This window comes from Saccoglossus kowalevskii, chromosome 2 (genome assembly GCF_978046115.1).
Source record: "Saccoglossus kowalevskii chromosome 2, keSacKowa6.1, whole genome shotgun sequence".
Classification (NCBI taxonomy): domain Eukaryota; kingdom Metazoa; phylum Hemichordata; class Enteropneusta; family Harrimaniidae; genus Saccoglossus; species Saccoglossus kowalevskii.
The window spans coordinates 47,274,784-47,299,724 of record NC_140642.1 but is presented as its reverse complement, the minus strand read 5'-3'; the positions used below and the strand labels follow the sequence as shown (position 1 = coordinate 47,299,724).

Below are 24,941 nucleotides of genomic sequence, written 5' to 3'. Positions count from 1 at the left end.
AATCTGGAATAAAAATGTTGATGGGTCTAGTGCACGTGGTATTCCCAGCCGGTCTCCCGTGCAAGTCCTAACCATGCCCGATGTGGTTTAACTTCAGTGATCGGACGAGAACTGGTGTATTCTGCATTGGTTTGGCAGTAGGCTGAATATTCGTAGCATTTCAATGTCATTTAATGCTTCGGTTAGGCAAAAAATCATGGAAAAAAGTTAGTAAGTACAGTGGAATAAAAATGTTCATCAGCCTACTGTACGTGGTATTCCCAGCCGGTCTCCCATGCAAGTACTAACCACGCCCGATGCAGCTTAACTTCAGTGATCGGACGAGAGCTGGTGTATTGTGCAATGGTTTAGCAGTAGGCTGAATACTCGTCGGAATTGGATGTCATTTAATGCTACGGCTAGACAAATAATCATGGGAAAAAGGTAGTATGCAATGTGGAATCATAATGTTGATAAGCCTACTGCACGTGGTATTCCCAGCCGGTCTCCCATGCAAGTACTAACCACGCCCAATGCAGCTTAACTTCAGTGATCGGACGAGAACTGGTGTATTCTGCAATGGTTTGGCAGTAGGCTGAATATTCGTCGGAATTGGATGTCATTTACAGCTACGGCTAGGCAAAAAATCATGGGTAAAAGTTAGTATGTAATGTGGAATAAAAATGTTGATAAGCCTACTGCACGTGGTATTCTCAGCCGGTCTCCCAAGCAAGTACTAACCACGCCCGATGCAGCTTAACTTCAGAGATCGGACGAGAACTGGTGTATTCTGCTATGGTTTGGCAGTAGGCTGAATATTCGTCGGAATTGGAAGTAATTTAATACTTCGGCTAGGCAAAAAATCCCGGGAAAACGTTAGTATGTACGGTGGAATAAAAATGTTGATGAGCCAAATGCACGTGTTATTCCCAGCCTGTCTCCCATGCAAGTACTAACCACGCCCGATGCAGCTTAACTTCAGTGATCGGACGAGAACTGGTGTATTCTGCAAAGGTTTGGCAGTAGGCTGAATATTCGTCGGAATTGGATGTAATTTAATACTTCGGCCAGGCAAAAAATCCCGGGAAAAAGTTAGTATGTACGGTGGAATAAAAATGTCGATGAGCCTACTGCACGTGGTATTCCCAGCCGGTCTCACATGCAAGTAATAACCACGCCCGATGCAGCTTAAATTCAGTGATTGGACGAGAACTGGTGTGTTCTGCTATGGTTTGACAGTAGACTGAATATTCGTCAGAATTGCCTGTGGTTTAACGCTTTGGCTAGGCAACAAATCCCGGGAAAAATTTGGTATGTGCGGTGGAATAAAAATGTTGATAAGCCTACTGCACGTGGTATTCCCAGCCGGTCTCCCATGCAAGTACTAACCACGCCCAATGCAGCTTAACTTCAGTGATGGGATGAGAACTGTTTTTTTTCTTTTATTAAAAGACGAGCCCACTAGCTCGCCTTGTTAAAAATATTTACATGAACAAAATTACATTGAGTAAATGCTTAACAAAGTTTATAACACAATGTTGAATTCATACTATAAATATATGAATGCAGATATAGTTATACAGATTTGGAAATCGTACTTAATCTCTCAAAAGTTTGTTTGGAAAGTATCACCGTCAACCCTTACAAGATTCATGAATCTTTGTTTGAAGGCGGTGATGTGAAATCTGTATTTACAAATTTTGAAATATGTATTCATTTTAAATTTTAGTTTGTATTTATATGTTTCCAAAAGGTTCACGTGATGTTTTGATTGTTTGAATTGACGTCGACGATATACTATTACATAACGTGCAAGAGATAAGAGATAGTTGATTAACTCTTTTTTCTGCTTACTTGTAGGTTCGAAATATCCAAAAATGGTATACGAACGTTTGAGTTCTGTTTGTATAATTGAACGATTCTCTATTATGTATATTAATTCGAACACAAACTCCCAAAGTTGTTTAACAGAATAACACAAGGCTATCATATGGTATACATTTTCTACATTAAAATTACAGAAGTCGCATAAGGCACTTTCAGTAAACTTCATCTTCAACAGTCTATCGTTTGTGAAAATTGCATTATGGGATATTTTATAGTCTATGTCGCCCAGAAAATTTTCTTTAAAACCACTGTATATTCCTTCCCACATGTCGGAATAATAGAAATCAGGAAAAATACGATTCCAGTGTGTAACGCTGGGTGGCTCTACTTGTTTTATAGTTTGAACAATCTCTGTTAGTTGTTTCGTACTTAGACTGGTGAAGAGACAATCAGTCTTATCCAATAATACTCTAATACAGGAGGTTGTGTCGCTCCTATGAGGGATTCCTTTCATTATTGATTTCACCCAACCAAATGGAATACAGCTTATCAAGGTCTTTAATTGCCTGCTTACACAACCGGGTCTATGGGTTTCTAATAATTCAGTGACTGCGCCCTCAGTTAGAAACCCTGGCACAACTTCGTATAGAATATCCTTAATGCGTGTCATACCAGCGTTAATATAATTGCGGTAAAATAGCGTACTTTCATTTTTAATGATGAATTTATTGCAGAAAAGTGGCTGTTGATGTATGTCAATCAGAGAACGTGGACGTGTGTCAATGAAACTAGATATTTTGTTCCAGGCTACGAAGAGTTCCTGATAAAAAAGAGGAAGGTTCGTTAATTTCCTAATTTCAATTTCACATTTGAAAGTGTCGAAGCCGAGATTAAGATTTTGGTATTTGTTAATAAAATAAGTCATGATGTACTTAAATTTGTGTACATAATCAGGATTTATTAATTTTTTGATCCATTTTAATCGAAAGGCGTCTCTTTTTGTTTTAAGATCAATCAGATTGAGACCGCCATTCCTCACTGTGCTGGTAATAACGTCGTACTTAACAAGGTGACTGTTATTGTCCCAAATGAATGAAGTGATAATGTTCTTAAACCTGCTTAACAAATTATCTGAGATTGGCGTAACGAATAGTAGGTAATAAAATGACGACGCAACTAGACTGTTAATAACAATCAGTTTACCTCGCAGAGACAGACGTCTACGTTTCCATTGATTTAACACATTTTCTGCTTTGTCAATTTTTCTCTTCCAGTTTGACTCTAAAATAATGTCGTTACTATTACCGATGTTGACACCGAGTATGCTAATTTTGTCTTGACTGTAAATTGCAGGTATCGGAGTATCAGTGCGCCCTCTGTTGCTGCCAATCCACAGTATTTCAGTTTTGTTGGTGTTGATTTTTGCACCTGAAATTTTACCGTAACTCTCAAAAGCTGTTAGACATTCTAAAATTGAGTCATCACCCGCCAATGTGAGCGTCGTATCATCAGCATGCTGATACATAAGAGATGACGTGTTTGTGTTTGGTATTGAAATGCCTTTTATAAGGTGATTAGAATTGATTAAAATATTGAGAGGCTCAATCGATAAAACATAGAGCATCGCCGACAGAGGGCAGCCTTGGCGGACACTACGAGATACTGGAAAGGGTTCGGATGAGAACTGGTGTATTCTGCAATGATTTGGCAGTAGGCTGAATATTCGTCGGAATTGGATGTCATTTACAGCTACGGCTAGTCTAAAAATCATGGGTAAAAGTTAGTATGTAATATGGAATAAAAATGTTGATGAGCCTACTGCACGTGGTATTCTCAGCCGGTCTCCCAAGCAAGTATTAACCATGCCCGATGCAGCTTAACTTCAGAGATCGGACGAAAACTGGTGTATTCTGCAATGGTTTGGCAGTAGGCTGAATATTCGTCGGAATTGGATGTAATTTAATACTTCGGCTAGGCAAAAAATCCCGGGAAAACGTTAGTATGTACGGTGGAATAAAAATGTTGATGAGCCAAATGCACGTGTTATTCCCAGCCTGTCTCCCATGCAAGTACTAACCACGCCCGATGCAGCTTAACTTCAGTGATCGGACGAGAACTGGTGTATTCTGAAAAGGTTTGGCAGTAGGCTGAATATTCGTCCGAATTGTATGTCATTTAATGCTTCGTCTGGGCAAAAAATCATGGGAAAAATTTAGAATGTAATGTGGAATAAAAATGTTGATGGGACTAGTGCACGTGGTATTCCCAGCCGGTCTCCCGTGCAAGTCCTATCCATGCCCGATGTGGCTTAACTTCAGTGATCGGACGAGAACTGATGTATTCTGCATAGTTTTGGCAGTAGGCTGAATATTCGTCGCGATTGGATGTCATTTAATGCTTCGGTTAGGCAAAAAATCATGGAAAAAAGTTAGTAAGTACGGTGGAATAAAAATGTTCATCAGCCTACTGCATGTGATATTCCCAGCCAGTCTCCCATGCAAGTACTAACCACGCCCGATGCAGCTTAACTTCAGTGATCGGACGAGAGCTGGTGTATTCTGCAATGGTTTAGCAGTAGGCTGAATACTCGTCGGAATTGGATGTCATTTAATGCTACGGCTAGACAAATAATCATGGGAAAAAGTTAGTATGTAATGTGGAATAAAAATGTTGATGAGCCTACTGCACGTGGTATTCCCAGCCTGTCTCCCGTGCAAGTACTAACCACGCCCGATGGAGCTTAATTTCAGTGATCGGACGAGAACTGGTGTATTCTGCAAAGGTTTGGCAGTAGGCTGAATATTCGTCCGAATTGTATGTCATTTAATGCTTCGTCTGGGCAAAAAATCATGGGAAAAGTTAGAATGTAATCTGGAATAAAAATGTTGATGGGTCTAGTGCACGTGGTATTCCCAGCCGGTCTCCCGTGCAAGTCCTAACCATGCCCGATGTGGTTTAACTTCAGTGATCGGACGAGAACTGGTGTATTCTGCATTGGTTTGGCAGTAGGCTGAATATTCGTAGCATTTCAATGTCATTTAATGCTTCGGTTAGGCAAAAAATCATGGAAAAAAGTTAGTAAGTACAGTGGAATAAAAATGTTCATCAGCCTACTGCACGTGGTATTCCCAGCCGGTCTCCCATGCAAGTACTAACCACGCCCGATGCAGCTTAACTTCAGTGATCGGACGAGAGCTGGTGTATTGTGCAATGGTTTAGCAGTAGGCTGAATACTCGTCGGAATTGGATGTCATTTAATGCTACGGCTAGACAAATAATCATGGGAAAAAGGTAGTATGCAATGTGGAATCATAATGTTGATAAGCCTACTGCACGTGGTATTCCCAGCCGGTCTCCCATGCAAGTACTAACCACGCCCAATGCAGCTTAACTTCAGTGATCGGACGAGAACTGGTGTATTCTGCAATGGTTTGGCAGTAGGCTGAATATTCTTCGGAATTGGATGTCATTTACAGCTACGGCTAGGCAAAAAATCATGGGTAAAAGTTAGTATGTAATGTGGAATAAAAATGTTGATAAGCCTACTGCACGTGGTATTCTCAGCCGGTCTCCCAAGCAAGTACTAACCACGCCCGATGCAGCTTAACTTCAGAGATCGGACGAGAACTGGTGTATTCTGCTATGGTTTGGCAGTAGGCTGAATATTCGTCGGAATTGGAAGTAATTTAATACTTCGGCTAGGCAAAAAATCCCGGGAAAACATTAGTATGTACGGTGGAATAAAAATGTTGATGAGCCAAATGCACGTGTTATTCCCAGCCTGTCTCCCATGCAAGTACTAACCACGCCCGATGCAGCTTAACTTCAGTGATCGGACGAGAACTGGTGTATTCTGCAAAGGTTTGGCAGTAGGCTGAATATTCGTCGGAATTGGATGTAATTTAATACTTCGGCCAGGCAAAAAATCCCGGGAAAAAGTTAGTATGTACGGTGGAATAAAAATGTCGATGAGCCTACTGCACGTGGTATTCCCAGCCGGTCTCACATGCAAGTAATAACCACGCCCGATGCAGCTTAAATTCTGTGATTGGACGAGAACTGGTGTGTTCTGCTATGGTTTGACAGTAGACTGAATATTCGTCAGAATTGCCTGTGGTTAACGCTTTGGCTAGGCAACAAATCCCGGGAAAAATTTGGTATGTGCGGTGGAATAAAAATGTTGATAAGCCTACTGCACGTGGTATTCCCAGCCGGTCTCCCATGCAAGTACTAACCACGCCCAATGCAGCTTAACTTCAGTGATGGGATGAGAACTGTTTTTTTTCTTTTATTAAAAGACGAGCCCACTAGCTCGCCTTGTTAAAAATATTTACATGAACAAAATTACATTGAGTAAATGCTTAACAAAGTTTATAACACAATGTTGAATTCATACTATAAATATATGAATGCAGATATAGTTATACAGATTTGGAAATCGTACTTAATCTCTCAAAAGTTTGTTTGGAAAGTATCACCGTCAACCCTTACAAGATTCATGAATCTTTGTTTGAAGGCGGTGATGTGAAATCTGTATTTACAAATTTTGAAATATGTATTCATTTTAAATTTTAGTTTGTATTTATATGTTTCCAAAAGGTTCACGTGATGTTTTGATTGTTTGAATTGACGTCGACGATATACTATTACATAACGTGCAAGAGATAAGAGATAGTTGATTAACTCTTTTTTCTGCTTACTTGTAGGTTCGAAATATCCAAAAATGGTATACGAACGTTTCAGTTCTGTTTGTATAATTGAACGATTCTCTATTATGTATATTAATTCGAACACAAACTCCCAAAGTTGTTTAACAGAATAACACAAGGCTATCATATGGTATACATTTTCTACATTAAAATTACAGAAGTCGCATAAGGCACTTTCAGTAAACTTCATCTTCAACAGTCTATCGTTTGTGAAAATTGCATTATGGGATATTTTATAGTCTATGTCGCCCAGAAAATTTTCTTTAAAACCACTGTATATTCCTTCCCACATGTCGGAATAATAGAAATCAGGAAAAATACGATTCCAGTGTGTAACGCTGGGTGGCTCTACTTGTTTTATAGTTTGAACAATCTCTGTTAGTTGTTTCGTACTTAGACTGGTGAAGAGACAATCAGTCTTATCCAATAATACTCTAATACAGGAGGTTGTGTCGCTCCTATGAGGGATTCCTTTCATTATTGATTTCACCCAACCAAATGGAATACAGCTTATCAAGGTCTTTAATTGCCTGCTTACACAACCGGGTCTATGGGTTTCTAATAATTCAGTGACTGCGCCCTCAGTTAGAAACCCTGGCACAACTTCGTATAGAATATCCTTAATGCGTGTCATACCAGCGTTAATATAATTGCGGTAAAATAGCGTACTTTCATTTTTAATGATGAATTTATTGCAGAAAAGTGGCTGTTGATGTATGTCAATCAGAGAACGTGGACGTGTGTCAATGAAACTAGATATTTTGTTCCAGGCTACGAAGAGTTCCTGATAAAAAAGAGGAAGGTTCGTTAATTTCCTAATTTCAATTTCACATTTGAAAGTGTCGAAGCCGAGATTAAGATTTTGGTATTTGTTAATAAAATAAGTCATGATGTACTTAAATTTGTGTACATAATCAGGATTTATTAATTTTTTGATCCATTTTAATCGAAAGGCGTCTCTTTTTGTTTTAAGATCAATCAGATTGAGACCGCCATTCCTCACTGTGCTGGTAATAACGTCGTACTTAACAAGGTGACTGTTATTGTCCCAAATGAATGAAGTGATAATGTTCTTAAACCTGCTTAACAAATTATCTGAGATTGGCGTAACGAATAGTAGGTAATAAAATGACGACGCAACTAGACTGTTAATAACAATCAGTTTACCTCGCAGAGACAGACGTCTACGTTTCCATTGATTTAACACATTTTCTGCTTTGTCAATTTTTCTCTTCCAGTTTGACTCTAAAATAATGTCGTTACTATTACCGATGTTGACACCGAGTATGCTAATTTTGTCTTGACTGTAAATTGCAGGTATCGGAGTATCAGTGCGCCCTCTGTTGCTGCCAATCCACAGTATTTCAGTTTTGTTGGTGTTGATTTTTGCACCTGAAATTTTACCGTAACTCTCAAAAGCTGTTAGACATTCTAAAATTGAGTCATCACCCGCCAATGTGAGCGTCGTATCATCAGCATGCTGATACATAAGAGATGACGTGTTTGTGTTTGGTATTGAAATGCCTTTTATAAGGTGATTAGAATTGATTAAAATATTGAGAGGCTCAATCGATAAAACATAGAGCATCGCCGACAGAGGGCAGCCTTGGCGGACACTACGAGATACTGGAAAGGGTTCGGATGAGAACTGGTGTATTCTGCAATGATTTGGCAGTAGGCTGAATATTCGTCGGAATTGGATGTCATTTACAGCTACGGCTAGTCTAAAAATCATGGGTAAAAGTTAGTATGTAATATGGAATAAAAATGTTGATGAGCCTACTGCACGTGGTATTCTCAGCCGGTCTCCCAAGCAAGTATTAACCATGCCCGATGCAGCTTAACTTCAGAGATCGGACGAAAACTGGTGTATTCTGCAATGGTTTGGCAGTAGGCTGAATATTCGTCGGAATTGGATGTAATTTAATACTTCGGCTAGGCAAAAAATCCCGGGAAAACGTTAGTATGTACGGTGGAATAAAAATGTTGATGAGCCAAATGCACGTGTTATTCCCAGCCTGTCTCCCATGCAAGTACTAACCACGCCCGATGCAGCTTAACTTCAGTGATCGGACGAGAACTGGTGTATTCTGAAAAGGTTTGGCAGTAGGCTGAATATTCGTCCGAATTGTATGTCATTTAATGCTTCGTCTGGGCAAAAAATCATGGGAAAAATTTAGAATGTAATGTGGAATAAAAATGTTGATGGGACTAGTGCACGTGGTATTCCCAGCCGGTCTCCCGTGCAAGTCCTATCCATGCCCGATGTGGCTTAACTTCAGTGATCGGACGAGAACTGATGTATTCTGCATAGTTTTGGCAGTAGGCTGAATATTCGTCGCGATTGGATGTCATTTAATGCTTCGGTTAGGCAAAAAATCATGGAAAAAAGTTAGTAAGTACGGTGGAATAAAAATGTTCATCAGCCTACTGCATGTGATATTTCCAGCCAGTCTCCCATGCAAGTACTAACCACGCCCGATGCAGCTTAACTTCAGTGATCGGACGAGAGCTGGTGTATTCTGCAATGGTTTAGCAGTAGGCTGAATACTCGTCGGAATTGGATGTCATTTAATGCTACGGCTAGACAAATAATCATGGGAAAAAGTTAGTATGTAATGTGGAATAAAAATGTTGATGAGCCTACTGCACGTGGTATTCCCAGCCTGTCTCCCGTGCAAGTACTAACCACGCCCGATGGAGCTTAATTTCAGTGATCGGACGAGAACTGGTGTATTCTGCAATGGTTTGGCAGTAGGCTGAATATTTGTCAGAATTGGATGTAATTTAATACTTGGGCTAGGCAAAAAATCCCGGGAAAACGTTAGTATGTACGGTGGAATAAAAATGTTGATAAGCCTACTGCACGTGGTATTCCCAGCAGGCCTCCCATGCAAGTAATAACCACGCCCGATGCAGCTTAACTTCAGTGATCGGACGAGAACTGGTGTACTCTGCAATGGTTTGGAAGGAGGCTGAATATTCGTCTGAATTGGATGTAATTTAATACATCGGCTAAACAAAAAATCACGGGAAAACGTTAGTATGTACGTTGGAATAAAAATGTTGATAAGCCTACTGCACGTGGTATTCCCAGCAGGCCTCCCAAGCAAGTAATAACCACGCCCGATGCAGCTTAACTTCAGTGATCGGACGAGAACTGGTGTATTCTGCAATGGTTTGGCAGTAGGCTGAATATTCGTCCGAATTGTATGTCATTTAATGCTTCGTCTATTCAAAAAATCATGGGAAAAAGTTAGTATGTAATGTGGAATAAAAATGTTGATGAGCCTACTGCACGTGGTATTCCCAGCCGGTCTCCCATGCAAGAACTAACCACGCCCGATACAGCTTAACTTCAGTGATTGGACGAGAACTGGTGTATTCTGCAATGGTTTGGCAGTAGCCTGAATATTCGTCGGAATTGGATGTCATTTAATGCTACGGCTAGGCAAAAAAATCATGGGTAAAAGTTAGTATGTAATGTGGAATAAAAATGTTGATGAGCCTACTGCACGTGGTATTCTCAGCCGGTCTCCCATGCAAGTACTAACCACGCCCGATGCAGCTTAAATTCAGTGATCGAACGAGAACTGGTGTGTTCCGCAATGGTTTGACAGTAGGCTGAATATTCGTCAGAATTGCATGTCGTTTAACGCTTCGGCTAGGCAAAAAATCCCGGGGAAAATGTTGCATGTACGGTGGAATAAAAATGTTGATAAGCCTACTACACGTGGTATTCCCAGCCGGTCTCCCATGCAAGTATTAACCACGCCCGATGCAGATTAACTTCAGAGATCGGACGAGAACTGGTGTATTCTGCAATGGTTTGGCAGTAGGCTGAATATTCGTCGGAATTGGATGTAATTTAATACTTCGGCTAGGCAAAAAATCCCGGGAAAACGTCAGTATGTACGGTGGAATAAAAATGTTGATGAGCCTAATGCACGTGGTATTCCCAGCCGGTCTCCCATGCAAGTACTAACCACGCCCAATGCAGCTTAACTTCAGTGATCGGATGAGAACTGGTGTATTCTGCAATGGTTTGGCTGTAGGCTGAATATTCGTCCGAATTGTATGTCATTTAATGCTTCGTCTAGGCAAAAAATCATGTGAAAAAGTTAGTATGTAATGTGGAATAGAAATGTTGATGAGCCGACTGAACGTGGTATTCCCAGACGGTCTCCCGTGCAAGAACTAATCACGCGCGATGCGCCTTAACTTCAGTGATCGGACGAGAACTGGTGTATTCTGCAATAGTTTGGCCGTAGGCTGAATATTCGTCCGAATTGTATGTAATTTAATGCTTCGTCTAGGCAAAAAATCATGGGAAAAAGTTGTAATGTGGAATAAAAATGTTGATGAGCCTACTGCACGTGGTATTCCCAGCCTGTCTCCCGTGCAAGTACTAACCACGCCCGATGGAGCTTAACTTCAGTGATCGGACGAGAACTGGTGTATTCTGCAATGGTTTGGCAGTAGGCTGAATATTTGTCAGAATTGGATGTAATTTAATACTTGGGCTAGGCAACAAATCCCGGGAAAAAGTTAGTGTGTATGGTGGAATAAAAATGTTCATCAGCCTACTGCACGTGGTATTCCCAGCCGGTCTCCCTTGCAAGTACTAACCACGCCCGATGCAGCTTAACTTCAGTGACCGAACGAGAACGAGTGTATTCTGCAATGGTTTGGCAGTAGGCTGAATAAGTGTCGGAATTGGATTTCAATTAATGCTTCGGCTAGGCAAAGAATCACGGGAAAATGATAGTATGTATGGTGAAATAAAATTGTTGATAAGCCTACTGCACGTGGTATTCCCAGCAGGTCTCCCATGCAAGTACTAAACACGCCCGATGCAGCTTAACTTCAGTGATCTGACAAGAACTGCTGTATTCTGCAATGGTTTGGCAGTAGGCTAAATATTTGTCGGAATAGGATGTAATTTAATACTTCGGCTAGGCAAAAAATCCCGGAAAAAAGTTAGTATGTATGGTGGAATAAAAATGTTGATGAGCCTAATGCACATGGTATTCCAGGCCGGTCTCCCATGCAACCACGACCGATGCAGCTTAACTTCATTGATCGGACGAGAACTGGTGTATTCTGCAATGGATTGGCAGTAGGCTGAATATTCGTCCGAATTGTATGTCATTTAATGCTTCGTCTGGGCAAAACATCATGGGAAAAAGTTAGAATGTAATGTGGAATAAAAATGTTGATGGGCCTACTGCACGTGGTATTCTCAGCCGGTCTCCCGTGCAAGTCCTAACCATGCCTGATGCGGCTTAACTTCAGTGATCGGACGAGAACTGGTGTATTCTGCAATGGTTTGGCAGTAGGCTGAATATTTGTCAGAATTGGATGTAATTTAATACTTCGGCTAAACAAAAAATCCCGGGAAAACGTTAGTATGTACGGTGGAATAAAAATGTTGATAAGCCTACTGCACGTGGTTTTCCCAGCAGGCCTCCCATGCAAGTAATAACCACCCCCGATGCAGCTTAACTTCAGTGATCGGACGAGAACTGGTGAATATTTGTTGGTCTCCCGTGCAAGAACTAAGCACGCGCGATGCGCCTTAACTTCAGTGATCGGACGAGAACTGGTGTATTCTGCAATGGTTTGGCAGTAGGCTGAATATTTGTTGGAATTGGATTTCAATTAATGCTTCGGCTAGGAAAAAAATCACGGGGGGAAAAAGATAGTATGTACGGTGGAATAAAAATGTTGATAAGCCTACTGCATGTGGTATTCCCAGCAGGTCTCCCATGCAAGTACTAACCACGCCCGATGCAGCTTAACTTCTGTGATCGGACGAGAACTGGTGTATTCTACAATGGTTTGGCAGTAGGATGAATATTCGTCGGAATTGGATGTAATTTAATACTTCGGCTAAGCAACAAATCCCGGGAAAAAGTTTGTATGTACGGTGGAATAAAAATGTTGATAAGCCTACTGCTCGTGGTATTCCCAGCCGGTCTCCCATGTAAGTACTAACCACGCCCGATACAGCTTAACTTCAGTGATCGGATGAGAACTGGTGTATTCTGCAATGGATTGGCTGTAGGCTGAATATTCGTCCGAATTGTATGTCATTTAATGCTTCGTCTAGGCAAAAAATCATGTGAAAAAGTTAGTATGTAATGTGGAATAAAAATGTTGATGAGCCGACTGAACGTGGTATTCCCAGACGGTCTCCCGTGCAAGAACTAATCACGCGCGATGCGCCTTAACTTCAGTGATCGGACGAGAACTGGTGTATTCTGCAATGGTTTGGCAGTAGGCTGAATATTTGTTGGAATTGGATTTCAATTAATGCTTCGGCTAGGAAAAATATCACGGGGGGAAAAAAGATAGTATGTACGGTGGAATAAAAATGTTGATAAGCCTACTGCATGTGGTATTCCCAGCAGGTCTCCCATGCAAGTACTAACCACGCCCGATGCAGCTTAACTTCTGTGATCGGACGAGAACTGGTGTATTCTACAATGGTTTGGCAGTAGGATGAATATTCGTCGGAATTGGATGTAATTTAATACTTCGGCTAAGCAACAAATCCCGGGAAAAAGTTTGTATGTACGGTGGAATAAAAATGTTGATAAGCCTACTGCTCGTGGTATTCCCAGCCGGTCTCCCATGTAAGTACTAACCATGCCCGATGCAGATTAACTTCAGTGATCGGACGAGAACTGGTGTATTCTACAATGGTTTGGCAGTAGGATGAATATTTGTCGGAATTGGATGTAATTTAATACTTCGGCTAGGCAACAAATCCCGGGAAAAAGTTCGTATGTACGGTGGAATAAAAATGTTGATAAGCCTACTGATCGTGGTATTCCCAGCCGGTCTCCCATGCAAGTACTAACCACGCCCGATACAGCTTAACTTCAGTGATTGGACGAGACCTGGTGTATTCTGCAATGGTTTGGCAGTAGTCTGAATATTCGTCGGAATTGGATGTAATTTAATACTTCGGCTAGGCAAAAAATCCCGGGAAAACGTTAGTATATACGGTGGAATAAAAATGTTGATGAGTCGACTGCACGTGGTATTCCCAGCCAGTCTCCCATGCAAGTACTAACCACACCAGATGCAGCTTAACTTCAGTGATCGGATGAGAACTGGTGTATTCTGCAATGGTTTGACAGGAGGCTGAATATTCGTCCGAATTGTATGTCATTTAATGTTTCGTCTAGGCAAAAAATCCCGGGAAAAATTTGGTATGTACGGTGGAATAAAAATGTTGATAAGCCTACTGCACATGGTATTCCCAGCCAGTCTCCCATGCAAGTACTAAACACGCCCAATGCAGCTTAACTTCAGTGGTCGGACGAGAACTGGTGTATTCTGCAATGGTTTGGCAGTAGGCTGAATATTCGTCCGAATTGTATGTCATTTAATGCTTCGTCTGGGCAAAAAATCATGGGAAAAAATTAGAATGTAATGTGGAATAAAAATGTTGATGGGCCTACTGCACGTGGTATTCCCAGCCGGTCTCCCGTGCAAGTCCTAACCATGCCCGATGCGGCTTAACTTCAGTGATCGGACGAGAACTGGTGTATTCTGCAATGGTTTGGCAGTAGGCTGAATATTCGTCGGAATTGGATTTCAATTAATGTTTCGGCTAGGCAAATAATCAAGGGAAAAAGATAGTATGTACGGTGGAAAAAAAATGTTGATAAGCCTATTGCACGTGGCATTCCCAGCAGGTCTCCCGTGCAAGTACTAACCACGCCCGATGCAGCTTAACTTCAGTGATCGGACGCGAACTGGTGTACTCTGCAATGGTTTGGCAGTAGGCTGAATATTCCTCGGAATTGGATGTAATTTAATACTGCATTGGTTTGGCAGTAGGCTGAATAATCGTCGGAGTTGGATGTAATTTAATACTTCGGCTAGGCAAAAAAACCCGGGAAAACGTTAGTATATACGGTGGAATAAAAATGTTGATGAGTCGACTGCACGTGGTATTCCCAGCCAGTCTCCCATGCAAGTACTAACCACACCAGATGCAGCTTAACTTCAGTGATCGGATGAGAACTGGTGTATTCTGCAATGGTTTGACAGGAGGCTGAATATTCGTCCGAATTGTATGTCATTTAATGTTTCGTCTAGGCAAAAAATCCGGGGAAAAATTTGGTATGTACGGTGGAATAAAAATGTTGATAAGCCTACTGCACATGGTATTCCCAGCCGGTCTCCCATGCAAGTACTAAACACGCCCAATGCAGCTTAACTTCAGTGATTGGACGAGAACTGGTGTATTCTGCAATGGTTTGGCAGTAGGCTGAATATTCGTCGGAATTGGATGTAATTTAATACTTCGGCTAGGCAAAAAATCCCGGGAAAACGTTAGTATATACGGTGGAATAAAAATGTTGATGAGTCGACTGCACGTGGTATTCCCAGCCGGTCTCCCGTGCAAGTCCTAACCATGCCCGATGCGGCTTAACTTCAGTGATCGGACGAGAACTGGTGTATTCTGCAATGGTTTGGCAGTAGGCTGAATATTCGTCGGAATTGGATTTCAATTAATGTTTCGGCTAGGCAAATAATCAAGGGAAAAAGATAGTATGTACGGTGGAATAAAAATGTTGATAAGCCTATTGCATGTGGCATTCCCAGCAGGTCTCCCATGCAAGTACTAACCACGCCCGATGCAGCTTAACTTCAGTGATCGAACGCGAACTGGTGTACTCTGCAATGGTTTGGCAGTAGGCTGAATATTCCTCGGAATTGGATGTAATTTAATACTGCATTGGTTTGGCAGTAGGCTGAATAATCGTCGGAGTTGGATGTAATTTAATACTTCGGCTAGGCAACAAATCCCGGGTAAAAGTTAGTATGTAATGTGGAATAAAAATGTTGATGAGACTACTGCACTTGGTATTCTCAGCCGGTCTCCCAAGCAAGTACTAACCACGCCCGATGCAGCTTAACTTCAGAGATCGGACGAGAACTGGTGTATTCTGCTATGGTTTGGCAGTAGGCTGAATATTCGTCGGAATTGGATGTAATTTATTACTTCGGCTAGGCAAAAAATCCCGGGAAAACGTTAGTATGTACGGTGGAATAAAAATGTTGATGAGCCAAATGCACGTGTTATTCCCAGCCAGTCTCCCATGCAAGTACTAACCACGCCCGATGCAGCTTATCTTCAGTGATCGGACGAGAACTGGTGTATTCTGCAAAGGTTTGGCAGTAGGCTGAATATTCGTCGGAATTGGATGTAATTTAATACTTCGGCCAGGCAAAAAATCCCGGGAAAAAGTTAGTATGTACGGTGGAATAAAAATGTCGATGAGCCTACTGCACGTGGTATTCCCAGCCGGTCTCACATGCAAGTAATAACCACGCCCAATGCAGCTTAAATTCAGTGATTGGACGAGAACTGGTGTGTTCTGCTATGGTTTGACAGTAGACTGAATATTCGTCAGAATTGCCTGTGGTTTAATGCTTTGGCTAGGCAACAAATCCCGGGAAAAATTTGGTATGTGCGGTGGAATAAAAATGTTGATAAGCCTACTGCACGTGGTATTCCCAGCCAGTCTCCCATGCAAGTACTAACCACGCCCAATGCAGCTTAACTTCAGTGATGGGATGAGAACTGTTTTTTTTTTTTTTTATTAAAAGACGAGCCCACTAGCTCGCCTTGTTAAAAATATTTACATGAACAAAATTACATTGAGTAAATGCTTAACAAAGTTTATACCACAATGTTGAATTCATACTATAAATATATGAATGCAGATATAGTTATACAGATTTGGAAATCGTACTTAATCTCTCAAAAGTTTGTTTGGAAAGTATCACCGTCAACCCTTACAAGATTCATGAATCTTTGTTTGAAGGCGGTGATGTGAAATCTGTATTTACAAATTTTGAAATATGTATTCATTTTAAATTTTAGTTTGTATTTATATGTTTCCAAAAGGTTCACGTGATGTTTTGATTGTTTGAATTGACGTCGACGATATACTATTACATAACGTGCAAGAGATAAGAGATAGTTGATTAACTCTTTTTTCTGCTCACTTGTAGGTTCGAAATATCCAAAAATGGTATACGAACGTTTCAGTTCTGTTTGTATAATTGAACGATTCTCTATTATGTATATTAATTCGAACACAAACTCCCAAAGTTGTTTAACAGAATAACACAAGGCTATCATATGGTATACATTTTCTACATTAAAATTACAGAAGTCGCATAAGGCACTTTCAGTAAACTTCATCTTCAACAGTCTATCGTTTGTGAAAATTGCATTATGGGATATTTTATAGTCTATGTCGCCCAGAAAATTTTCTTTAAAACCACTGTATATTCCTTCCCACATGTCGGAATAATAGAAATCAGGAAAAATACGATTCCAGTGTGTAACGCTGGGTGGCTCTACTTGTTTTATAGTTTGAACAATCTCTGTTAGTTGTTTCGTACTTAGACTGGTGAAGAGACAATCAGTCTTATCCAATAATACTCTAATACAGGAGGTTGTGTCGCTCTTATGAGGGATTCCTTTCATTATTGATTTCACCCAACCAAATGGAATACAGCTTATCAAGGTCTTTAATTGCCTGCTTACACAACCGGGTCTATGGGCTTCTAATAATTCAGTGACTGCGCCCTCAGTTAGAAACCCTGGCACAACTTCGTATAGAATATCCTTAATGCGTGTTATACCAGCGTTAATATAATTGCGGTAAAATAGCGTACTTTCATTTTTAATGATGAATTTATTGCAGAAAAGTGGCTGTTGATGTATGTCAATCAGAGAACGTGGACGTGTGTCAATGAAACTAGATATTTTGTTCCAGGCTACGAAGAGTTCCTGATAAAAAAGAGGAAGGTTCGTTAATTTCCTAATTTCAATTTCACATTTGAAAGTGTCGAAGCCGAGATTAAGATTTTGGTATTTGTTAATAAAATAAGTCATGATGTACTTAAATTTGTGTACATAATCAGGATTTATTAATTTTTTGATCCATTTTAATCGAAAGGCGTCTCTTTTTGTTTTAAGATCAATCAGATTGAGACCGCCATTCCTCACTGTGCTGGTAATAACGTCGTACTTAACAAGGTGACTGTTATTGTCCCAAATGAATGAAGTGATAATGTTCTTAAACCTGCTTAACAAATTATCTGAGATTGGCGTAACGAATAGTAGGTAATAAAATGACGACGCAACTAGACTGTTAATAACAATCAGTTTACCTCGCAGAGACAGACGTCTACGTTTCCATTGATTTAACACATTTTCTGCTTTGTCAATTTTTCTCTTCCAGTTTGACTCTAAAATAATGTCGTTACTATTACCGATGTTGACACCGAGTATGCTAATTTTGTCTTGACTGTAAATTGCAGGTATCGGAGTATCAGTGCGCCCTCTGTTGCTGCCAATCCACAGTATTTCAGTTTTGTTGGTGTTGATTTTTGCACCTGAAATTTTACCGTAACTCTCAAAAGCTGTTAGACATTCTAAAATTGAGTCATCACCCGCCAATGTGAGCGTCGTATCATCAGCATGCTGATACATAAGAGATGACGTGTTTGTGTTTGGTATTGAAATGCCTTTTATAAGGTGATTAGAATTGATTAAAATATTGAGAGGCTCAATCGATAAAACATAGAGCATCGCCGACAGAGGGCAGCCTTGGCGGACACTACGAGATACTGGAAAGGGTTCGGATGAGAACTGGTGTATTCTGCAATGATTTGGCAGTAGGCTGAATATTCGTCGGAATTGGATGTCATTTACAGCTACGGCTAGTCTAAAAATCATGGGTAAAAGTTAGTATGTAATGTGGAATAAAAATGTTGATGAGCCTACTGCACGTGGTATTCTCAGCCGGTCTCCCAAGCAAGTACTAACCATGCCCGATGCAGCTTAACTTCAGAGATCGGACGAAAACTGGTGTATTCTGCAATGGTTTGGCAGTAGGCTGAATATTCGTCGGAATTGGATGTAATTTAATACTTCGGCTAGGCAAAAAATCCCGGGAAAACGTTAGTATGTACGGTGGAATAAAAATGTTGATGAGCCAAATGCACGTGTTATTCCCAGCCTGTCTCCCATGCAAGTACTAACCACGCCCGATGCAGCTTAACTTCAGTGATCGGACGAGAACTGGTGTATTCTGAAAAGGTTTGGCAGTAGGCTGAATATTCGTCCGAATTGTATGTCATTTAATGCTTCGTCTAGGCAAAAAATCATGGGAAAAATTTAGAATGTAATGTGGAATAAAAATGTTGATGGGACTAGTGCACGTGGTATTCCCAGCCGGTCTCCCGTGCAAGTCCTAACCATGCCCGATGTGGCTTAACTTCAGTGATCGGACGAGAACTGATGTATTCTGCATAGTTTTGGCAGTAGGCTGAATATTCGTCGCGATTGGATGTCATTTAATGCTTCGGTTAGGCAAAAAATCATGGAAAAAAGTTAGTAAGTACGGTGGAATAAAAATGTTCATCAGCCTACTGCATGTGATATTTCCAGCCAGTCTCCCATGCAAGTACTAACAACGCCCGATGCAGCTTAACTTCAGTGATCGGACGAGAGCTGGTGTATTCTGCAATGGTTTAGCAGTAGGCTGAATACTCGTCGGAATTGGATGTCATTTAATGCTACGGCTAGACAAATAATCATGGGAAAAAGTTAGTATGTAATGTGGAATAAAAATGTTGATGAGCCTACTGCACGTGGTATTCCCAGCCTGTCTCCCGTGCAAGTACTAACCACGCCCGATGGAGCTTAACTATAGTGATCGGACGAGAACTGGTGTATTCTGCAATGGTTTGGCAGTAGGCTGAATATTTGTCAGAAATGGATGTAATTTAATACTTGGGCTAGGCAAAAAATCCCGGGAAAACGTTAGTATGTACGGTGGAATAAAAATGTTGATAAGCCTACTGCACGTGGTATTCCCAGCAGGCCTCCCATGCAAGTAATAACCACGCCCGATGCAGCTTAACTTCAGTGATCGGACGAGAACTGGTGTACTCTGCAATGGTTTGGAAGGAGGCTGAATATTCGTCTGAATTGGATGTAATTTAATACTTCGGCTAAACAAAAAATCACGGGAAAACGTTAGTATGTACGTTGGAATAAAAATGTTGATAAGCCTACTGCACGTGGTATTCCCAGCAGGCCTCCCAAGCAAGAACTAACCACGCCCGATACAGCTTAACTTCAGTGATTGGACGAGAACTGGTGTATTCTGCAATGGTTTGGCAGTAGCCTGAATATTCGTCGGAATTGGATGTCATTTAATGCTACGGCTAGGCAAAAAAATCATGGGTAAAAGTTAGTATGTAATGTGGAATAAAAATGTTGATGAGCCTACTGCACGTGGTATTCTCAGCCGGTCTCCCATGCATGTACTAACCACGCCCGATGCAGCTTAAATTCAGTGATCGAACGAGAACTGGTGTGTTCCGCAATGGTTTGACAGTAGGCTGAATATTCGTCAGAATTGCATGTCGTTTAACGATTCGGCTAGGCAAAAAATCCCGGGGAAAATGTTGCATGTACGGTGGAATAAAAATGTTGATAAGCCTACTACACGTGGTATTCCCAGCAGGTCTCCCATGCAAGTATTAACCACGCCCGATGCAGATTAACTTCAGAGATCGGACGAGAACTGGTGTATTCTGCAATGGTTTGGCAGTAGGCTGAATATTCGTCGGAATTGGATGTAATTTAATACTTCGGCTAGGCAAAAAATCCCGAGAAAACGTCAGTATGTACGGTGGAATAAAAATGTTGATGAGCCTAATGCACGTGGTATTCCCAGCCGGTCTCCCATGCAAGTACTAACCACGTCCAATGCAGCTTAACTTCAGTGATCGGATGAGAACTGGTGTATTCTGCAATAGTTTGGCTGTAGGCTGAATATTCGTCCGAATTGTATGTCATTTAATGCTTCGTCTAGGCAAAAAATCATGTGAAAAAGTTAGTATGTAATGTGGAATAGAAATGTTGATGAGCCGACTGAACGTGGTATTCCCAGACGGTCTCCCGTGCAAGAACTAATCACGCGCGATGCGCCTTAACTTCAGTGATCGGACGAGAACTGGTGTATTCTGCAATGGTTTGGCCGTAGGCTGAATATTCGTCCGAATTGTATGTAATTGAATGCTTCGTCTAGGCAAAAAATCATGGGAAAAAGTTAGTATGTAATGTGGAATAAAAATGTTGATGAGCCTACTGCACGTGGTATTCCCAGCCTGTCTCCCGTGCAAGTACTAACCACGCCCGATGGAGCTTAACTTCAGTGATCGGACGAGAACTGGTGTATTCTGCAATGGTTTGGCAGTAGGCTGAATATTTGTCAGAATTGGATGTAATTTAATACTTGGGCTAGGCAACAAATCCCGGGAAAAAGTTAGTGTGTATGGTGGAATAAAAATGTTCATCAGCCTACTGCACGTGGTATTCCCAGCCGGTCTCCCTTGCAAGTACTAACCACGCCCGATGCAGCTTAACTTCAGTGACCGAACGAGAACTGGTGTATTCTGCAATGGTTTGGCAGTAGGCTGAATAAGTGTCGGAATTGGATTTCAATTAATGCTTCGGCTAGGCAAAAAATCACGGGAAAATGATAGTATGTATGGTGAAATAAAATTGTTGATAAGCCTACTGCACGTGGTATTCCCAGCAGGTCTCCCATGCAAGTACTAAACACGCCTGATGCAGCTTAACTTCAGTGATCTGACAAGAACTGCTGTATTCTGCAATGGTTTTGCAGTAGGCTAAATATTCGTCGGAATTGGATGTAATTTAATACTTCGGCTAGGCAAAAAATCCCGGAAAAAAGTTAGTATGTATGGTGGAATAAAAATGTTGATGAGCCTAATGCACATGGTATTCCAGGCCGGTCTCCCATGCAACCACGACCGATGCAGCTTAACTTCATTGATCGGACGAGAACTGGTGTATTCTGAAAAGGTTTGGCAGTAGGCTGAATATTCGTCCGAATTGTATGTCATTTAATGCTTCGTCTGGGCAAAAAATCATGGGAAAAATTTAGAATGTAATGTGGAATAAAAATGTTGATGGGACTAGTGCACGTGGTATTCCCAGCCGGTCTCCCGTGCAAGTCCTAACCATGCCCGATGTGGCTTAACTTCAGTGATCGGACGAGAACTGATGTATTCTGCATAGTTTTGGCAGTAGGCTGAATATTCGTCGCGATTGGATGTCATTTAATGCATCGGTTAGGCAAAAAATCATGGAAAAAAGTTAGTAAGTACGGTGGAATAAAAATGTTCATCAGCCTACTGCATGTGATATTTCCAGCCAGTCTCCCATGCAAGTACTAACCACGCCCGATGCAGCTTAACTTCAGTGATCGGACGAGAGCTGGTGTATTCTGCAATGGTTTAGCAGTAGGCTGAATACTCGTCGGAATTGGAGGTCATTTAATGCTACGGCTAGACAAATAATCATGGGAAAAAGTTAGTATGTAATGTGGAATAAAAATGTTGATGAGCCTACTGCACGTGGTATTCCCAGCCTGTCTCCCGTGCAAGTACTAACCACGCCCGATGGAGCTTAACTTCAGTGATCGGACGAGAACTGGTGTATTCTGCAATGGTTTGGCAGTAGGCTGAATATTTGTCAGAATTGGATGTAATTTAATACTTGGGCTAGGCAAAAAATCATGGGAAAAAGTTAGTATGTAATGTGGAATAAAAATGTTGATGAGCCTACTGCACGTGGTATTCCCAGCCGGTCTCCCATGCAAGAACTAACCACGCCCGATACAGCTTAACTTCAGTGATTGGACGAGAACTGGTGTATTCTGCAATGGTTTGGCAGTAGCCTGAAAATTCGTCGGAATTGGATGTCATTTAATGCTACGGCTAGGCAAAAAAATCATGGGTAAATGTTAGTATGTAATGTGGAATAAAAATGTTGATGAGCCTACTGCACGTGGTATTCTCAGCCGGTCTCCCATGCAAGTACTAACCACGCCCGATGCAGCTTAAATTCAGTGATCGAACGAGAACTGGTGTGTTCCGCAATGGTTTGACAGTAGGCTGAATATTCGTCAGAATTGCATGTCGTTTAACGCTTCGGCTAGGCATAAAATCCCGGGGAAAATGTTGCATGTACGGTGGAATAAAAATGTTGATAAGCCTACTACACGTGGTATTCCCAGCCGGTCTCCCATGCAAGTATTAACCACGCCCGATGCAGATTAACTTCAGAGATCGGACGAGAACTGGTGTATTCTGCAATGGTTTGGCAGTAGGCTGAATATTCGTCGGAATTGGATGTAATTTAATACTTCGGCTAGGCAAAAAATCCCGGGAAAACGTCAGTATGTACGGTGGAATAAAAGTGTTGATGAGCCTAATGCACGTGGTATTCCCAGCCGGTCTCCCATGCAAGTACTAACCACGCCCAATGCAGCTTAACTTCAGTGATCGGATGAGAACTGGTGTATTCTGCAATGGTTTGGCTGTAGGCTGAATATTCGTCCGAATTGTATGTCATTTAATGCTTCGTCTAGGCAAAAAATCATGTGATAAAGTTAGTATGTAATGTGGAATAGAAATGTTGATGAGCCGACTGAACGTGGTATTCCCAGACGGTCTCCCGTGCAAGAACTAATCACGCGCGATGCGCCTTAACTTCAGTGATCGGACGAGAACTGGTGTATTCTGCAATGGTTTGGCCGTAGGCTGAATATTCGTCCGAATTGTATGTAATTGAATGCTTCGTCTAGGCAAAAAATCATGGGAAAAAGTTAGTATGTAATGTGGAATAAAAATGTTGATGAGCCTACTGCACGTGGTATTCCCAGCCTGTCTCCCGTGCAAGTACTAACCACGCCCGATGGAGCTTAACTTCAGTGATCGGACGAGAACTGGTGTATTCTGCAATGGTTTAGCAGTAGGCTGAATATTTGTTAGAATTGGATGTAATTTAATACTTGGGCTAGGCAAAAAATCATGGGAAAAAGTTAGTATGTAATGTGGAATAAAAATGTTGATGAGCCTACTGCACGTGGTATTCCCAGCCAGTCTCCCATGCAAGAACTAACCACGCCCAATACAGCTTAACTTCAGTGATTGGACGAGAACTGGTGTATTCTGCAATGGTTTGGCAGTAGCCTGAATATTCGTCGGAATTGGATGTCATTTAATGCTACGGCTAGGCAAAAAAATCATGGGTAAAAGTTAGTATGTAATGTGGAATAAAAATGTTGATGAGCCTACTGCACGTGGTATTCTCAGCCGGTCTCCCATGCAAGTACTAACCACGCCCGATGCAGCTTAAATTCAGTGATCGAACGAGAACTGGTGTGTTCCGCAATGGTTTGACAGTAGGCTGAATATTCGTCAGAATTGCATGTCGTTTAACGCTTCGGCTAGGCAAAAAATCCCGGGGAAAATGTTGCATGTACGGTGGAATAAAAATGTTGATAAGCCTACTACACGTGGTATTCCCAGCCGGTATCCCATGCAAGTATTAACCACGCCCGATGCAGATTAACTTCAGAGATCGGACGAGAACTGGTGTATTCTGCAATGGTTTGGCAGTAGGCTGAATATTCGTCGGAGTTGGATGTAATTTAATACTTCGGCTAGGCAAAAAATCCCGGGAAAACGTCAGTATGTACTGTGGAATAAAAATGTTGATGAGTCTAATGCACGTGGTATTCCCAGCCGGTCTCCCATGCAAGTACTAACCACGCCCAATGCAGCATAACTTCAGTGATCGGATGAGAACTGGTGTATTCTGCAATGGTTTGGCTGTAGGCTGAATATTCGTCCGAATTGTATGTCATTTAATGCTTCGTCTAGGCAAAAAATCATGTGAAAAAGTTAGTATGTAATGTGGAATAGAAATGTTGATGAGCCGACTGAACGTGGTATTCCCAGACGGTCTCCCGTGCAAGAACTAATCACGCGCGATGCGCCTTAACTTCAGTGATCGGACGAGAACTGGTGTATTCTGCAATGGTTTGGCCGTAGGCTGAATATTCGTCCGAATTGTATGTAATTGAATGCTTCGTCTAGGCAAAAAATCATGGGAAAAAGTTAGTATGTAATGTGGAATAAAAATGTTGATGAGCCTACTGCACGTGGTATTCCCAGCCTGTCTCCCGTGCAAGTACTAACCACGCCCGATGGAGCTTAACTTCAGTGATCGGACGAGAACTGGTGTATTCTGCAATGGTTTGGCAGTAGGCTGAATATTTGTCAGAATTGGATGTAATTTAATACTTGGGCTAGGCAACATATACCGGGAAAAAGTTAGTGTGTATGGTGGAATAAAAATGTTCATCAGCCTACTGCACGTGGTATTGCCAGCCGGTCTCCCTTGCAAGTACTAACCACGCCCGATGCAGCTTAACTTCAGTGACCGAACGAGAACTGGTGTATTCTGCAATGGTTTGGCAGTAGGCTGAATAAGTG

At 41.5% G+C, this 24,941-nt stretch overlaps 2 non-coding genes and 63 pseudogenes across 2 annotated transcripts; all 65 read right to left on the bottom strand.

Moving 5' to 3' along the window:
• Positions 1-239: 239 nt before the first annotated feature.
• LOC146749339 (5S ribosomal RNA) lies at positions 240-359 on the bottom strand (annotated as a pseudogene).
• A 96-nt stretch (positions 360-455) lies between these two features.
• Positions 456-575, bottom strand: LOC146749338 (5S ribosomal RNA). Its single transcript, XR_014928622.1, has one exon. It is a non-coding gene; the product is annotated as a 5S ribosomal RNA (ribosomal RNA).
• A 96-nt stretch (positions 576-671) lies between these two features.
• Positions 672-791, bottom strand: LOC146749337 (5S ribosomal RNA; annotated as a pseudogene).
• A 96-nt stretch (positions 792-887) lies between these two features.
• On the bottom strand, positions 888-1,007 carry LOC146749336 (5S ribosomal RNA; annotated as a pseudogene).
• Positions 1,008-3,618: 2,611 nt separating this feature from the next.
• LOC146749335 (5S ribosomal RNA) lies at positions 3,619-3,738 on the bottom strand (annotated as a pseudogene).
• A 96-nt stretch (positions 3,739-3,834) lies between these two features.
• On the bottom strand, positions 3,835-3,954 carry LOC146749334 (5S ribosomal RNA; annotated as a pseudogene).
• Positions 3,955-4,266: 312 nt separating this feature from the next.
• Positions 4,267-4,386, bottom strand: LOC146749333 (5S ribosomal RNA; annotated as a pseudogene).
• A 96-nt stretch (positions 4,387-4,482) lies between these two features.
• LOC146749332 (5S ribosomal RNA) lies at positions 4,483-4,602 on the bottom strand (annotated as a pseudogene).
• A 311-nt stretch (positions 4,603-4,913) lies between these two features.
• Positions 4,914-5,033, bottom strand: LOC146749331 (5S ribosomal RNA; annotated as a pseudogene).
• Positions 5,034-5,129: 96 nt separating this feature from the next.
• LOC146749330 (5S ribosomal RNA) lies at positions 5,130-5,249 on the bottom strand. Its single transcript, XR_014928856.1, has one exon. It is a non-coding gene; the product is annotated as a 5S ribosomal RNA (ribosomal RNA).
• A 96-nt stretch (positions 5,250-5,345) lies between these two features.
• Positions 5,346-5,465, bottom strand: LOC146749329 (5S ribosomal RNA; annotated as a pseudogene).
• A 96-nt stretch (positions 5,466-5,561) lies between these two features.
• On the bottom strand, positions 5,562-5,681 carry LOC144360059 (5S ribosomal RNA; annotated as a pseudogene).
• A 2,610-nt stretch (positions 5,682-8,291) lies between these two features.
• LOC146749328 (5S ribosomal RNA) lies at positions 8,292-8,411 on the bottom strand (annotated as a pseudogene).
• A 96-nt stretch (positions 8,412-8,507) lies between these two features.
• Positions 8,508-8,627, bottom strand: LOC146749327 (5S ribosomal RNA; annotated as a pseudogene).
• A 312-nt stretch (positions 8,628-8,939) lies between these two features.
• On the bottom strand, positions 8,940-9,059 carry LOC146749326 (5S ribosomal RNA; annotated as a pseudogene).
• A 96-nt stretch (positions 9,060-9,155) lies between these two features.
• Positions 9,156-9,275, bottom strand: LOC146749325 (5S ribosomal RNA; annotated as a pseudogene).
• Positions 9,276-9,371: 96 nt separating this feature from the next.
• Positions 9,372-9,491, bottom strand: LOC146749324 (5S ribosomal RNA; annotated as a pseudogene).
• A 96-nt stretch (positions 9,492-9,587) lies between these two features.
• On the bottom strand, positions 9,588-9,707 carry LOC146749323 (5S ribosomal RNA; annotated as a pseudogene).
• Positions 9,708-9,803: 96 nt separating this feature from the next.
• LOC146749322 (5S ribosomal RNA) lies at positions 9,804-9,923 on the bottom strand (annotated as a pseudogene).
• Positions 9,924-10,020: 97 nt separating this feature from the next.
• LOC146749321 (5S ribosomal RNA) lies at positions 10,021-10,140 on the bottom strand (annotated as a pseudogene).
• Positions 10,141-10,236: 96 nt separating this feature from the next.
• On the bottom strand, positions 10,237-10,356 carry LOC146749320 (5S ribosomal RNA; annotated as a pseudogene).
• Positions 10,357-10,452: 96 nt separating this feature from the next.
• LOC146749319 (5S ribosomal RNA) lies at positions 10,453-10,572 on the bottom strand (annotated as a pseudogene).
• Positions 10,573-10,879: 307 nt separating this feature from the next.
• On the bottom strand, positions 10,880-10,999 carry LOC146749318 (5S ribosomal RNA; annotated as a pseudogene).
• A 96-nt stretch (positions 11,000-11,095) lies between these two features.
• Positions 11,096-11,215, bottom strand: LOC146749317 (5S ribosomal RNA; annotated as a pseudogene).
• Positions 11,216-11,311: 96 nt separating this feature from the next.
• On the bottom strand, positions 11,312-11,431 carry LOC146749316 (5S ribosomal RNA; annotated as a pseudogene).
• A 305-nt stretch (positions 11,432-11,736) lies between these two features.
• On the bottom strand, positions 11,737-11,856 carry LOC146749315 (5S ribosomal RNA; annotated as a pseudogene).
• A 392-nt stretch (positions 11,857-12,248) lies between these two features.
• On the bottom strand, positions 12,249-12,368 carry LOC146749314 (5S ribosomal RNA; annotated as a pseudogene).
• A 96-nt stretch (positions 12,369-12,464) lies between these two features.
• Positions 12,465-12,584, bottom strand: LOC146749313 (5S ribosomal RNA; annotated as a pseudogene).
• Positions 12,585-12,900: 316 nt separating this feature from the next.
• On the bottom strand, positions 12,901-13,020 carry LOC146749312 (5S ribosomal RNA; annotated as a pseudogene).
• Positions 13,021-13,116: 96 nt separating this feature from the next.
• On the bottom strand, positions 13,117-13,236 carry LOC146749311 (5S ribosomal RNA; annotated as a pseudogene).
• Positions 13,237-13,332: 96 nt separating this feature from the next.
• Positions 13,333-13,452, bottom strand: LOC146749310 (5S ribosomal RNA; annotated as a pseudogene).
• A 96-nt stretch (positions 13,453-13,548) lies between these two features.
• On the bottom strand, positions 13,549-13,668 carry LOC146749309 (5S ribosomal RNA; annotated as a pseudogene).
• A 96-nt stretch (positions 13,669-13,764) lies between these two features.
• LOC146749308 (5S ribosomal RNA) lies at positions 13,765-13,884 on the bottom strand (annotated as a pseudogene).
• Positions 13,885-13,980: 96 nt separating this feature from the next.
• Positions 13,981-14,100, bottom strand: LOC146749307 (5S ribosomal RNA; annotated as a pseudogene).
• Positions 14,101-14,196: 96 nt separating this feature from the next.
• On the bottom strand, positions 14,197-14,316 carry LOC146749306 (5S ribosomal RNA; annotated as a pseudogene).
• A 151-nt stretch (positions 14,317-14,467) lies between these two features.
• LOC146749305 (5S ribosomal RNA) lies at positions 14,468-14,587 on the bottom strand (annotated as a pseudogene).
• Positions 14,588-14,683: 96 nt separating this feature from the next.
• LOC146749304 (5S ribosomal RNA) lies at positions 14,684-14,803 on the bottom strand (annotated as a pseudogene).
• Positions 14,804-14,899: 96 nt separating this feature from the next.
• LOC146749303 (5S ribosomal RNA) lies at positions 14,900-15,019 on the bottom strand (annotated as a pseudogene).
• A 96-nt stretch (positions 15,020-15,115) lies between these two features.
• LOC146749302 (5S ribosomal RNA) lies at positions 15,116-15,235 on the bottom strand (annotated as a pseudogene).
• A 151-nt stretch (positions 15,236-15,386) lies between these two features.
• LOC146749301 (5S ribosomal RNA) lies at positions 15,387-15,506 on the bottom strand (annotated as a pseudogene).
• Positions 15,507-15,602: 96 nt separating this feature from the next.
• On the bottom strand, positions 15,603-15,722 carry LOC146749300 (5S ribosomal RNA; annotated as a pseudogene).
• Positions 15,723-18,335: 2,613 nt separating this feature from the next.
• LOC146749299 (5S ribosomal RNA) lies at positions 18,336-18,455 on the bottom strand (annotated as a pseudogene).
• A 96-nt stretch (positions 18,456-18,551) lies between these two features.
• Positions 18,552-18,671, bottom strand: LOC146749298 (5S ribosomal RNA; annotated as a pseudogene).
• Positions 18,672-19,199: 528 nt separating this feature from the next.
• On the bottom strand, positions 19,200-19,319 carry LOC146749297 (5S ribosomal RNA; annotated as a pseudogene).
• Positions 19,320-19,415: 96 nt separating this feature from the next.
• LOC146749296 (5S ribosomal RNA) lies at positions 19,416-19,535 on the bottom strand (annotated as a pseudogene).
• Positions 19,536-19,631: 96 nt separating this feature from the next.
• LOC146749295 (5S ribosomal RNA) lies at positions 19,632-19,751 on the bottom strand (annotated as a pseudogene).
• A 97-nt stretch (positions 19,752-19,848) lies between these two features.
• LOC146749294 (5S ribosomal RNA) lies at positions 19,849-19,968 on the bottom strand (annotated as a pseudogene).
• Positions 19,969-20,064: 96 nt separating this feature from the next.
• LOC146749293 (5S ribosomal RNA) lies at positions 20,065-20,184 on the bottom strand (annotated as a pseudogene).
• A 96-nt stretch (positions 20,185-20,280) lies between these two features.
• Positions 20,281-20,400, bottom strand: LOC146749292 (5S ribosomal RNA; annotated as a pseudogene).
• A 312-nt stretch (positions 20,401-20,712) lies between these two features.
• Positions 20,713-20,832, bottom strand: LOC146749291 (5S ribosomal RNA; annotated as a pseudogene).
• Positions 20,833-20,928: 96 nt separating this feature from the next.
• LOC146749290 (5S ribosomal RNA) lies at positions 20,929-21,048 on the bottom strand (annotated as a pseudogene).
• A 96-nt stretch (positions 21,049-21,144) lies between these two features.
• Positions 21,145-21,264, bottom strand: LOC146749289 (5S ribosomal RNA; annotated as a pseudogene).
• Positions 21,265-21,785: 521 nt separating this feature from the next.
• On the bottom strand, positions 21,786-21,905 carry LOC146749288 (5S ribosomal RNA; annotated as a pseudogene).
• A 96-nt stretch (positions 21,906-22,001) lies between these two features.
• LOC146749287 (5S ribosomal RNA) lies at positions 22,002-22,121 on the bottom strand (annotated as a pseudogene).
• Positions 22,122-22,217: 96 nt separating this feature from the next.
• On the bottom strand, positions 22,218-22,337 carry LOC146749286 (5S ribosomal RNA; annotated as a pseudogene).
• A 97-nt stretch (positions 22,338-22,434) lies between these two features.
• On the bottom strand, positions 22,435-22,554 carry LOC146749285 (5S ribosomal RNA; annotated as a pseudogene).
• A 96-nt stretch (positions 22,555-22,650) lies between these two features.
• LOC146749284 (5S ribosomal RNA) lies at positions 22,651-22,770 on the bottom strand (annotated as a pseudogene).
• A 96-nt stretch (positions 22,771-22,866) lies between these two features.
• On the bottom strand, positions 22,867-22,986 carry LOC146749283 (5S ribosomal RNA; annotated as a pseudogene).
• A 312-nt stretch (positions 22,987-23,298) lies between these two features.
• On the bottom strand, positions 23,299-23,418 carry LOC146749282 (5S ribosomal RNA; annotated as a pseudogene).
• A 96-nt stretch (positions 23,419-23,514) lies between these two features.
• On the bottom strand, positions 23,515-23,634 carry LOC146749281 (5S ribosomal RNA; annotated as a pseudogene).
• Positions 23,635-23,731: 97 nt separating this feature from the next.
• LOC146749280 (5S ribosomal RNA) lies at positions 23,732-23,851 on the bottom strand (annotated as a pseudogene).
• Positions 23,852-23,947: 96 nt separating this feature from the next.
• Positions 23,948-24,067, bottom strand: LOC146749279 (5S ribosomal RNA; annotated as a pseudogene).
• Positions 24,068-24,163: 96 nt separating this feature from the next.
• LOC146749278 (5S ribosomal RNA) lies at positions 24,164-24,283 on the bottom strand (annotated as a pseudogene).
• A 312-nt stretch (positions 24,284-24,595) lies between these two features.
• On the bottom strand, positions 24,596-24,715 carry LOC146749277 (5S ribosomal RNA; annotated as a pseudogene).
• A 96-nt stretch (positions 24,716-24,811) lies between these two features.
• On the bottom strand, positions 24,812-24,931 carry LOC146749276 (5S ribosomal RNA; annotated as a pseudogene).
• Between the last annotated feature and the right edge of the window lie 10 nt (positions 24,932-24,941).